The sequence below is a fragment of the Gekko japonicus genome, unplaced genomic scaffold (genome assembly GCF_001447785.1).
Source record: "Gekko japonicus isolate JY-2015 unplaced genomic scaffold, Gekko_japonicus_V1.1 scaffold156, whole genome shotgun sequence".
Taxonomy (NCBI): Eukaryota; Metazoa; Chordata; class Lepidosauria; order Squamata; family Gekkonidae; genus Gekko; species Gekko japonicus.
This window is the reverse complement of record NW_015166424.1, coordinates 267,248-280,737: the sequence shown is the minus strand read 5'-3', so window position 1 is coordinate 280,737 and position 13,490 is coordinate 267,248.

The following is a 13,490-nucleotide window of genomic DNA, read 5'->3' as shown; positions in this document are numbered from 1 at the left end:
GAAAGGTTTCCCTGGGAAGAGAGTTCTAGAGCTTTGGTGCCATCAGGGCTCTTCTTGTAGCAGGAACTCCTTTGCATATTAGGCGACACACCCCTAATGTAGCCAATCCTCCAAGACCTTACAGTAGCCCCTGTAAGAAGAGCTCTGTAAGCTCTTGGAGGATTAGCTACATTAGGGGTGTGTCGCCTAATATTCCTGCTACAAAAAGAGCCCTGGGTGCCATCCCCAAGAAGGCCCTCTCCCAGGTTGCCACTTGCCTGATCTCAGAAGGCGGGGGCACCTGACGCAGGACCTCTAAAGATGACAGTGGCAGTTAGGTGGGTTCATAAGAAAGTAGGTGATCCTTCAGGCATGTTGATCCCAAATTATACAAGGCTTTGAAAGTCAAGACCAGCACCTTGAACTGTGCCCAGAAACAAAATGGAAGCCAATGTATATAGGCCAAGACTGGAGTGAAATGGTCCCTACAACCTTCTTTAGTCAACATCCTCGCTGCAGCGTTCTGTACCAATTGACGTTTCTGAACACTTCTCAAGGGCAGCCCCACCTAGAGTGGGTTGCAGTAATCTAATCTAGATGTAACCAGGGGTCATTTCGTAGAAAAAGAGGTACAGGAGCTCATTAGCATAACTCATTAGCATAACTTATTTGCATATGCCACACCCCCTGACATCACCGGAAGTGTGTCAGAAGGCAACACCCACCGCTCAGGCTCCACTGGACTGTTTTGGATTGCTAGTTATTGGGGGGGGGGACATGGAAATCTGTCCTCACAGAGGAGGGAGAGCTTGCACCTGAATAAAACTTGGGTCTTCAAGGTGCCACTGGACTCTTTTGGACCGGGGGGCCGGGGGGCCCTCTGCAACTTACCTGGCTGCTTCTTGCTCTGACCGAGGGCTGCTGAGAGCAGGGGGTGGGGCTTGTTGCATGTGCCCACCCCCTGGGCTCTTTACTGCCGGAGCTCCGCTCCTGTGCGCTCCTGCAGGAAATGACCCCTGGATGTAACCAGGGCATGCACCAGATCTTTTCTGTTGGCTAACCAGTCGAAGGTCATAAAAGGCACACTTGGCCACAGCTTCCACCTGCTTATCCAGCAGTAGGACCGAGTCCAAGACTACCCTTAGACTAAGCATCTGTTCCTTCAAGGGGAGTGCCACCCCATCCAGAATGGGTGGCACCTTAAATTCTAGGCCAGACCTTCTGCCCACTGGTTGCACTTCCATCTTGTCAGGATTAAGCTTCAGTTTATTAGCTAGACCAGCTGGTGAACACCTCTTAATATATATGAATGAGGGCTGCACATCTGTATAAATATGTAACAGAGTTAGAGTGAGAGGGACAAAGCCAGCCAACACATGCAGATATTTAAATCTCACATTCCTCAAACAAGAGCTTTTGACTAGCTTTTGTGAGCAAAGTGATTGTGAGGATAAGTGATTGTGAGAAAAGGTAAGGTGACTAGGAGCAGATAATGTCTGCCTTACCATCTGTGAGCTAGTCTAAGCTATGAAGATGAAGCTCCCACGAGAAGAGCGAAGATGATGGAAAGGCACTGATCTCATCATGAGCTCCAGGTAATCCTGTGTAGCTTTAAGAGCCTGAAACATGTGGAACGGCTTGGTATGTTGACCATTGTTATCTAGTCTTGGAATAGTTCTGGACTTCTGTGAGGAGTGGGGAAAGGAGGCGTTGATTTTAATAGAAGCAATTAGAAAACAGTTGACCGTACCAGCTGGACAAAGCACCTAGTTGGCTGTTCCTTAAGGCACTGGTCTCCTGTGCCACTCGCCTGTACATTTAGAAATATGCATTCTCTCGCTCTTGAAATGTTATGGTGTTTCTAGGGAGACAAGTAACACTAAAAACACTTGTATGCTGCTGTGTAAATTATAAATTGGCCTATCACAAGCTGCCTAGTTTATCACAAGCTGCCTGAAGAAGATTATGCATGGGAAAGAACAGGTAGAGAAAGAGGTACTTTTCTCCCTTTCTCACAATACAAGAACTCGTGGGCACTCCATGAAACTGCTGAGCGGTCGGGTTAGAATGGATAAAAGGAAGTACTTCTTCACCCAAAGAGTGATTCACACATGGAATTCACTGCCACAGGAAGTGGTGGTGGCTACAAGCATGGACGGCTTCAAAAGGGAATTAGATAAGCATATGGAGCAGAGGTCCATCAGTGGCTATTAGCCACAACGTATAGATAGGGGCTCTGGGGCAAGTGATGCTCTGTCTTCTTGGTGCTTGGGGGGGCCAACAGTGGGAGGGCTTCTGGTTTCCTGGCCCCACTGGTGGACCTCCTGATGGCACCTGGTATTTTTGGCCACTGTGTGACACAGTGTTGGACTAGATGGGCCTTTGGCCTGATCCAACATTGGCGTCTCTTATGTTCTTATTCAGCACAGTGTTCAAAACTAAGCAGCTGTATGGTTTCCCCAGGATCTAATTTACTGCTCCCTTCCCCTTTGACTAAGCTACCTGGTTTCTTGTGACTATGTGATTTTGCTCTTCTGGTATTCCCTCATCCTAGATTTGATCTTTGCTAGATTAGATCTTTGCTTTCCTAGGCCAACTACCTTAACCTCCCCCAGCACATGCAAACACTTTGCTACTTTTACAGAGACAGCCTGCCTACTCTAATTATATGGGGGATAAGAAACCCCGACAGACGAAACTAGCAGATGGAAAGATTTGTCCACTTATGTTCACTACCTTTAGGACTGTACACAAGTTACAGTCCAGCTAAACAGCACATAGGAAGAGTAGGATCATACTTGCTGCCCCCATTTGCACGTGTAAAAAGAATTCATGTGCATACATTTATAGACATAGTGCTGTAAACACTATATATCTGCATACAAGGACAGTGCATGGAAAGGGGGAGTAAGAACAAACATGCTGGCCTAGCCTCCATCTATGGCTCTACCCCCATCTGTGTGCCTTTACCACATATGCATCATGCCTACACATGTACAAATGATATGTTTGTAAGATTCACCCCTCTGATCAAGAAAGTTAAGAACAACATCCCAGCTCTAAGGGACATATCTTACATGGCTATGTTTTGTGTGTATGAAGGTGGTATTCCTGTGCAATTAACAAGCATGGGAGGAAGCAAGACCAAGATATTCAGTTGCAAACAGAGGTAGTTCATTTGATCTCACTCCCTGTCTATGGTCATTGTCCCTGTACACAGCTATGTGGTCCAGGGGTGTCAAACATAAGGCCCGGGGGCCAGAACCAGCCCATACAAGGCTCTTATGCGGCCCGGGAGCAACTGATGCAAAGGAGGGAGTGCTGGGGGAGTGGGTGGAGTCACTCCATTGTGGCTTCAGCATGGCAGAACACCCTCATCTGCAGCAGTCAAGCATCATGGGAGCATCTGCCCAGCACTGCACTGCTGCCTCTCCAGTCCGCCTATGTGGGTTTTCCTATGCGCCCCCTTCCCAGCCCATGGGGCCTGGCAGTAAGAATACACCAACTTGGAGCTTATCAGCTGCTATTCTTTATACACTTTCTATCTCCAGTAACTGGCATTATGTTTTTTGGCACACATGGCCCAGCCTGGCCCGACAAAGTGACATTTATGTCAGATCCAGCCCTCGTAGCAAATGAGTTTGACACCTCTGATGTAGTCTGTATACAGCTAAAATCTGTACATGTTAAGAACCCTGAATTTGCCCATAGAGTTCCCAGAAGCATTTAAGGGATGGGAACTGGCACACCAGCATCACACTGTCATGCCAACGTCACTTCCAGTGAAAAGCGGAGGTGACAACATGGTAAAACCACAGAGTTTTTGCAATCCTAGAGCATCCCATGCCACCATTTCCAGTTTTCACTAGAAGTGATGTTAGTGAAACAGTGCAATGCTAATACATGCCACCACTAGCATGAATTGAACTGGATTGGCGGAAGACCTGGTAACCATTGTTTGCCAGGATCCCTACATATATACACTTGCACATCTGAAGACTCTCGTTCAAATATTAAAATGGCTGTTATAATTGATTGGTCAACTATTTCTGGGACAGAACAGAGTATACAGGTGGGATATCAGTTGCTGCTATGACAGAGCTCTTCGAAAGCCCATCACCTGGCAGGCAAAGTGCTGAGCTTTAATTCGGCACTGAGCAGATGTATTTAGAAAACCACTATAATTACTGGGATGGCAGTATTTCCCCACACAATCAGTATGGCTGGTTGGTCTGAAAGTATGCTTTAGTTAGTACTTCTGAGAAATGCTTGTGATGTTAAACTTAATATGACTTTTCAGAAACCCAATCTGAAAAGCAGGACTCTTGAGAATTCACAATAAAATAGGCTTTATTGGGTGCTTAGATTAGCTTTTACCTAGAAGATGTTTAATTTGAGAAGTAAAAGGTAAAGGTAAAGGTTCCCTTGCTCGAAAGCCAGTCGAATCTGACTCTAGGGTTGCGGTGCTCATCTCCGTTTCAAAGCTGAAGAGCCAGCGCTGTCCGAAGACGTTTCTGTGGTCATGTGGCCGGCATGACTAAACAACAAGGTGCACGGAACGCTGTTACCTTCCCACCAAAGTGGTACCTATTTATCTACTTGCAATTTCTTGCTTTCGAACTGCTAGGTTGGCAGGAGCTGGAACTAGAGATGGGAGCTCACTCCGTCATGCGGCACCCGGGTCTCGAACAGCTGAACTACCTCCTGCGGGGAATCTGGCACTTTTTTTCATTGTTGGTGGGGGTGCACAGAAATTCAGCATTTCTGGTCCAAGGTTATCTTTTCCATCAAAAATATAACTGGGCACAGGAATACCGCCTTCATGCACACAAACTGTAGCCATGTAAGATATGTCCCTTAGAGCTGGGATGTTGTTCTTAACTTTCTTGATCAGAGGGGTGAATCTTACAAACATATCATTTGTACATGTGTAGGCATGATGCATATGTGGTAAAGGCACACAGATGGGGGTAGAGCCATAGATGGAGGCTAGGCCAGCATGTTTGTTCTTACTCCCCCTTTCCATGCACTGTCCTTGTATGCAGATATATAGTGTTTACAGCACTATGTCTATAAATGTATGCACATAAATTCTTTTTACACATGCAAATGGGGGCAGCAGCTATGATTCTACTCTTCCTATGTGCTTTTTACTCTAGCTGGACTGTAACTTGTGTACAGTCCTAAAGGTAGTGAACATAAGTGGACAAATCTTTCCATCTGCTAGTCTCGTCTGTCGGGGTTTCTTACCCTGTGAGGTAGGCTAGAGAGCACATGGGAAAGTGGGAATTTGAGCACAGTTATCCCAAATAGGAGCTGCAGTGGTTCAAGTGGTTAAGACGCTGAACTGCAGGATGTGGAAGGTCAGTACTTCAGCAGTTCGAGACCCGAGTGTGCCGCATGATGGAGTGAGGTACTGTCTCTAGCTCCAGCTCCTGCCAACCTAGCAGTTCGAAAGCAAGAAATTGCAAGTAGATAAATAGGTACCACTTCAGTGGGAAGGTAACAGCGTTCCATGCGCCTTGGTGTTTAGTCATGCCGGCCACATGACCATGGAAAACGTCTTCGGACAGCGCTGGCGCTTCGGCTTTGAAACGGAGATGAGTGCCGCAACCCTAGAGTCGGATTCGACTGGCTTTCGAGCAAGGGAACCTTTACCTTATCCCAAATAAACACACTAACCACTGTACATACTGTTTCTTCTTCTTGGCATCTAGCTTTCTATGTGCATGAAGGGTTTTTTTGTATGTCTGTGTGATTCCACCACTCTCTGTCTGAAATGGTATACTCTAAGAGTAGTTTTATTGAGCTAAGCCTCTGCTGAAATCAACAGGAGCCTATTCCTTCATTTGACTCCTGATTAGGAGCCCCAAGCACACTCTTAGTGCACCTGGACAGATCCAAGTGTAGAAACAGACGTTGGGCTTTTCCACATTCTCATTTTCCTGTCTTATAAATTCCTGTTTCTTGGGGCTGGGGGGGGGGGGGGGGGGGGGGGAGGTCTGTTCTGCACATGATTTTCTCCCTCTAGTGGTTTATTTGATATTACACCAATATATGTCCAGCATATCTCCCTGCAGATTTAGCTGTAGGTTTTTATGCTGGACATAAATCAATGTAATATTGAATCGACCACTAAATGGAACATGTGGAACAGAACCCCCCCACACACACATCTGAAGAGACATGAACTTATAAGTGAGGAATGCCCATTGCTTCCTTTGCAATTATTGGGCCAGCATTTCCAAGTTTGGGAGCTGTGTGTACTGATTAGAAATAGTTAGTTCCAACTTCCTCTCACCTATATTTAAAGGCAAGGTATTTGTTACCTATCAGTATTCTTTCCAAATGCGGGACCAGGGACCAAGTTATGATTTTATTCAAATATAACATGACATAGAATAGGTCATAGTAGCCTTGCTTAGTCATATTAGTAGCTATTTTATAGAATCTGCCTTTTGCCTAATAATGGGATTCTCCTTAGTTGTCCACAATGGAGGCCAGGTTCATAGAAGTTAAATGGATTACAGAAATCCTCTTTTGCTTTTCTCTGTATCTCTGAAAGAAACACTCACCCTGTTAATTCTAAGGTTGGAGAATATCTGCCCAAAAGGGAGGCCTGTCTAAAACCAAAAGCATTTTGGTCATCTTTAGATGTCTTTGTGTTGCATCTTGGTCAAGAGATTTATGGCTCAACACCCCTGCATTGGAATAACAAGGAAGCAGGCTCTGCATCTTACAGAGGGGTACCCCGCTGGGATAACAGGCTCCAGAGAGTCTGATAAACTCCAAACATCAGGGCATGATTCACACCTCTTACCTAGGGGGATGCTTCCTCTGCATACATATGTAAAGTCCTTGAGAATCTCCAGATGAAGACCTCTGTGTTCCTTGTCAAATAAACAATGTAAATGAATGTAACTAAACCCCAAATTGAGATCCACCAATGGATTTGTGCTAACTCATATGATATCAATGTACCTGTAACTAATGATGTCTCTTATGGATTGTAAATTGTACCTATGTCGTTTTGGGTATAAAACTCACTGCTTTTCCTGTTCTCATCAGAGAGCAGCATGGAATTACGGGTGCTTAGGTGCCCCATACTGTTTCTCCTGTTTATTGCAATAAATAATTTAGAAATCCTACTCTTGGGACCCCAACCGGTATGTCTGTTATCAGGCCACAATGTGTGGAACACAAACAATTGAGTAAAGGAGTGATGCCTTTCTTTTTTCAACTAAGTCACAAGACCACATCTTTGGGGCATGGGATACAGATAAAAAACTCTAAAGCAGGGATGTCAAACATGCGGCCCAGGGGCCAGATCAGGCTCCTGGAGGGCTTCTATCAGGCCCGCAGTGCAACTGGCTGTCTTCTGCTTCTTCTTCCAGTTCTGCTGCTGCTGCGTCATCATAGCTTACAAATACACACCTGAACAGCATACTCAAGATTGCAACAGCACAGACATTTTGATGCAATAATTCAGAGCAAGAGGTGTCAGTTATTAGACACTGTTAAATAAACAAAACATTGCAAGAGTGCTAATGTTTTAAGCATGTTTTTATTTTAAGTTTAAAAACCTTTTGTGTTTGTGTCCTTTATAAAGTTTATATCTCCGCTACCTGGCATTACATTTTATGATGCACATGGCCCAACAAGGTCTCATTTATGTCAGATCCGGCCCTCATAACAAATAAGTCCGACACCCCTGCTTTAAAGGGCATACAATATTAAATCCTGGAATGTAAGCATACGGTAGCAGATCCAAGATTCGGAAAGAGGGTTGTGCACAATTCTTTAACACAAACATATTGATAGTATTTAGGAACATATGCTAGATGAACAACTGCCAAGAAACCAAGATGTCATTCCTACTGATTTTCCCCCTACAGTTAATTTCTTCTTTAAAAAAGATAATGCTAACAAAATCTGAAAACATTTTATCTGATTGCAGTGTTCCTGGGATTCATCTTTATACATAAAGTTTGAATGCACTGAGTAAAAAACCTTTAAGGCTTCCTTACACCACCAAATCTATGAGAGCATAGAGAAGTTTATCCACGTAAAGAACATTCAATGTTTAATTCTAGAGTGCATTTTGAACCAGGGACCTCTCTTCGGTATCAGGGTCGCACGTCACAAAATAGCTCTAGTGATACATCAAACAACTTACTGAGCCAGAAGAAATCATGACACGCCTTGAGTGTGCAGTTTAGTACTGTAGCAGTTCAGGAGTGTGCCTCAGAGCTGTTTTATGTTTGCTCCAATAGGCTACAGAAAAGCTTGACAATTAAGATTGTTTTGCACATATTACTTTGCCCAGAAGAAAAAATATACATTATTTGAACCCATCATGAAACACAGGGAGAATTCATAAATATGGCTGGCATTTGGGTAGGGCACTATAAACATTTGCAAATGCAAAAAGGGAGGACTAGGAAATGCAACAGCAGCAGGTATAGTCTCTACTAATGGATCTTATCATATGTGCCTCATGTTCTGCCGACAACATGACGCATCTTATTAGTTCACAAAATTCCAGGTAACCCCGCTCTGTCATTAAACCTTCCTATAAGACAGGTATAGCCAGTCTCTTTACCCATAAGATCTAATTTATTTGTTTACTTGGAAAATGCCTGACTTTCCCCAAAGCAAAATACATAAAAAAGAACAAATAACAATACAACAATGCAATTGGCTCTAGAACATCATTATATCAACATACCCTTGTAACAATATTTATTTATCTATTTCATTTGTAGCCCACCTTTCTCTACTGTGGGGATTCCCAGATACTAGTCCAACACTCTTAACCACTATACCACTCTGAATTCTCGGGTTTCATTTTTTTAAAAATAAGCCTCTATCCCCCTTCTTTGTACAGATATAATGGGAAAGACATATCTCCACAATAGAAGAGACCTTTCCCTCCTCAGACTTTCTTTGAAAAAATGAAAGCTGGGAATTCTGAGAACTTGTTACACATATTGTAATAAGCAGGGGTCATTTCATAGAAAAAGAGCTAGGGGAACTCATTAGCATAACTCATTAGCATATGCCACACCCCCTGACATCAGGGGCCCGGTGGTAGACCTGCAAGGCCAGCGGGAGTGCGAGGAAGCCCCGCCAAGGCCCTCCCTGGCCCCAGGCAGGCAGGGGTGGGGAGAGGCGGGGAGGAAGCAACTTACCCTCCCTCTTCTCCTGCCTCCTCCTGGCTGAATGAGGGCTGGAAGCGGGGCGGCCAGAAGCAGGGGGTGGGGCTTCGTCATGTGCCCCGCCCCCTGCACCTCACCCGGGGGAACTGCGTTCCCCTGCATTCCCCCCCAAAATGACCTCTGGTAATAAGAGTATATCAATATAAAGAAATTCCAGTGCAATTTTTTTTAAGTGGCCAGGGGAATAAATGGCTGTTGCAGGACCAGTGTCAGGGAAAATGGTTGCCATATGGGTGGGGAAACTGAAATTTTTCCACATACACAGCATTCGACGAACACAGCTGCCATATGGGTGGGGAAACTGACATTTTCCCACATACACAGCATCAAAATCTTTGGAGCAAAGCAGGTTTGAGAGAAAACTGAGAAAAGCCAGAGAAACCCATGATACTGTGGGAAAGCAGGAAAAAAACCCAACTTCCATCCCAACAACATTGACTCTGGAACTGGTAGCCTGTGTGGAAATGATGTAAGTAGCTACACCAGATTGAATTATAATAATATACAGAATTTTATCCCTATGCAATTGAAACTGTGGGCACAAGGTGGAGCCAAACACTTCATTTTCTAGACTTCCATAGTTCAATTATTTATTTCAAATTCAAACTATTCAGGAAGCACATGTGCTTTTGTTTTTAGTGGGAAAGTGACTGTGCAAAATTGAGAAGTATTTCACTCAAAGTACTTCTTTCGCTGGAAAACTTCCTTTTCTCAAAACTGAAAAAAAAAACCCAAAAACTGCATTTTCACTACAATACAGAATCAGCGCCAAGCAGTACAATGATCACCCCAGTGCATGGTGTCTGCAACTTGGCTAGCAGCAATTTAAGCAATTCCTCTCCCCCTGTTTCCAGTTTCATGTCTCTTTAAAACTTTGTTTTTTATGCTCATCCAGCTCTTTAAACAAACACAAAAGGTTTCCAGTATAATTGAACCTTTATCATCTCACTGCAGCAATATGCTTGACAGTAGAGCCTCTCCCTTTTTCTCTTTTGTTTAATTCATTTCAGAGGCTTGTGCATGCCAGCCTCCAGGTGGGATGTGGGGATCCCCTGGAATTACAACTCATCTCCAGACTACAGAGATCGGTTCCCCTGCAGAAAATAAGATGCTTTAGAAGGTGGACTCTATGGCGTTGTGGCAGTGTACCCCATTGAGGTCCCTGTCCTCCCCAGGCTCCATCCCTAAATCTCTAGGAGTTTCCCACCCTGGATCTGGCCACCCCCTTCCCCCCCCTCCCCTGCTGATGGCCGGGGGGGGGGGGACCTGGCGACCCTATGTGCATTCTTACCCAGTGCTGCAACCAGGGCAGGTTGAAGGTATGCCTGCTGCCTCACTGGCAGCCTCATTAGGTCACTGAAAGCAGCCTCTTGGCTCCAGCTGCCTTCTCAATCTCTTCTTGTGGAGACTAATTTGTATCATTATGGGGGCCAACAAAAGGAAAGTGCAAAACAGAAAAGCAGAAAAGGGGGATTGGAATGTGTTTTTCAGCACGGAGCAGACCGAAAGCCTGTATGGGCAAGTAGGTAAATGGGTACCTGCTCCCTACGAGCGGGGGGCACCTTTCCTCCGTGATCGGTGTTAAAAGCAGCGGCAGTGGTGTTGAATCGATGACGATAAAGCGAAGATGGCGGCAAGCGGCGAGCCCGAGTACGGAGACCAGTGCCTGGAGAGCATAACGTGCAACGAAGACTGGAGCCGATTGGACAAAGAGTCGAGCTGCCTCGTTCGTGTTCTGTGGGGGCCATCTGCTGGAAAAGAGCTGCTACTGCAGAGAATCCATACTTCAACACTGGACATCTGTGCCCTTGAGAAAAAAGAACTACCATCGAATCCACCGCCGTATCCAAGAAAGATCCTGCTGTTAGGTGCCTAGTTAGGAAAATACCCTTCCCTTACCATTGTACTCCTAGCTTAGATAGGGCAGTATATAAATCGCAAATGTAATGTAATATTGCACTTGTTATCAGGGTTTGGGGGAGAAACCACTTTAGTTGCCCTGTTGACAACCTGTATTTTGAAGCTTATAGAGAGTGTGTTTCCGGACTCAAGAGCCTTCTGAAATACCCTTCATCCAAATTTATCCCCTGATTTTGGGAGTTTTAGTCTTTACTTGCATCCAAAATATAATCGATGCATTAGGAATGTTTCATTGGTCCTTTTTATTTTGACTTTTTTTTTTTTACAAGGCATGCATATGATGTGCACTTTGCTGCAGATTTCTGTCAATGCGCTGTGAGGTAGCAGGCCCACTCCAGTGATGATGTGTCTCAGCTCCAATGACAAAGTGTCTGGAACAAGGGAATGAAGAGGCAATTTTAGGAGACGTGCGAGTTCAGCAGCAGGGTGAGGAAGCCACTAATCTCCCCATGTCCATAATAGGGTAAGCAGACTTTCCACAAATAAATCCACATAAATAGGAAATTTACAAAAAGGGGGATTAAAAAAATAATGAAGGTAGAATGCCAGCAGGGGGTTGGGGACTATCCACTGTATTGCACTGAGTGCAACATGTATGACTATCTGTGGTTTTGTTTGTTTTTGTAAATATAAGAGGGAGAGGGATCCTTCAGTGGATAATACTGTCTGCAAAGAAACAATATATAGTGAGAAAGAGCCTGGAGGGGAGGGGAGGGAAGAGAAAGATTAGCAGAACTGGTGGAATCCATTGAGCAATCAGAAGACTTCTGTAGCTGGACTGAAGAATGTATTTCCTGCAGCCTGCAACACTAACGGATGTAAATGTTCAAGTGAATTCAAGTGAATTATGATTTGCTTTGCAGATTGGATAGTAATAATCACAATATTTCTCTGTCCTGGTGGCCCCTGTCTTAGACAAAGAAATGGTCTTATCTCCCTTTTATCTTTAGCTATGGGTGGAGGGAGTATTACCAAGGGCCCCCTTCCTAGGTGTGTGCTGTCTGCTCTGACTCCACCCTGGCTAAATTTGCTTTGGCAGCCTTTATAGGAACTATGCTAAGCAGTGGCCAAAACTTCGGTGGGAAACTATTCCACTGATAAGACATCATTCAGGAAGGATATAGACAAGCTGGAATGTGTCCAGAGGAAAGCAATGAAGATGGTGAGGGGTCTGGAGACCAAGACCTAGGTTGAAGGAGCTGGGTATGTTAAGCCTGGAGATAACTGAGAGGTGATATGATAACCATCTTCAAGTTCTTGATGGGCTGTCATATAGAGGATGGTGTGGAGTTGTTTTCTGTTGCCCTAGAAGGTTGGACCAGAACCAACGGGTTGAAAGTAAATCAGAAGAGTTTTCGGCTAAACATTAGGAAGAACTTCCTGACCGGTTCCTCAGTGGAACAAGCTTCCTCAGGAGGTGGTGGGCTCTCCTTCTTTGGAGGTTTTCAAACAGAAGCTGTGAACTTGTGCAGATCATGAGAGAAGACAGAAAGGGTTGCACCTGTGCTTAGTTTTGGTGGCCCTTTCTTATACGCCAAGGGTAATGCTGATCGCCACTTTGGACTCAGGAAGCAATTTTTCTCCAGGCCAGATTGGCTGTAGATCCTGGAGGGATTTTTGTCATCTTCTGGGCATGGAACAGCGGTCACTGGGGGTGCGGGAGGGTATTTGTGAATTTCCTGCATCGTGCAGGTGATTGGACTTGATGACCCTGGAGGTCCCTTCCAACTCTATGATTCTATTGATTCTATAATTCTGATCTTTGGACCATCCCAAATGTCATCCCCACACTCCAGAGACTGTCCCCTGAAAGAGGACATACGATGGTGCCCGATCCAAACACTGGTTCTGGCACCAGAAGCTTGTATTTGGATTGCCACCAAGAGGCCTGAAATTCAGAGCAGATTTGAATAAGGAACGGGGAAAACGGCGTACCCTCCAAGGGTTTTCAACCTGCAGGTGGCACCTGGAGACCTCCTGCTATTACGGTGGATCTTCAGATGGCCAAGATCAGTTCCCCTGGAGAAAATGGCTGATTTGTAGGGTGGACTCTATGGCACTGTATGCTATTGAAGTCCCTCCCCTTTCCAAACCCTGCCCTCCTCAGGTTCAATCCCTGAAATCTCCAGGTATTTCCCAACCCAGAGCTGGCAAACCTATGCCTCTGCACCCCAAAATAAGGTTCGGACCACCAGACATCATACACCCCCACTTTCAGGGGGACTCTCTCTTTCGACAAGACATATGGTGTTTCCTGGTCCAAAGCCTTGTTCTTGTGCTAATTCCTACAAAGTGGGATGCCCTGAGCACCAGTATGTTTGAAATGATGTGTGGTCCCAATACGGCTTCTCGTACTAAAATGTCATACTATAA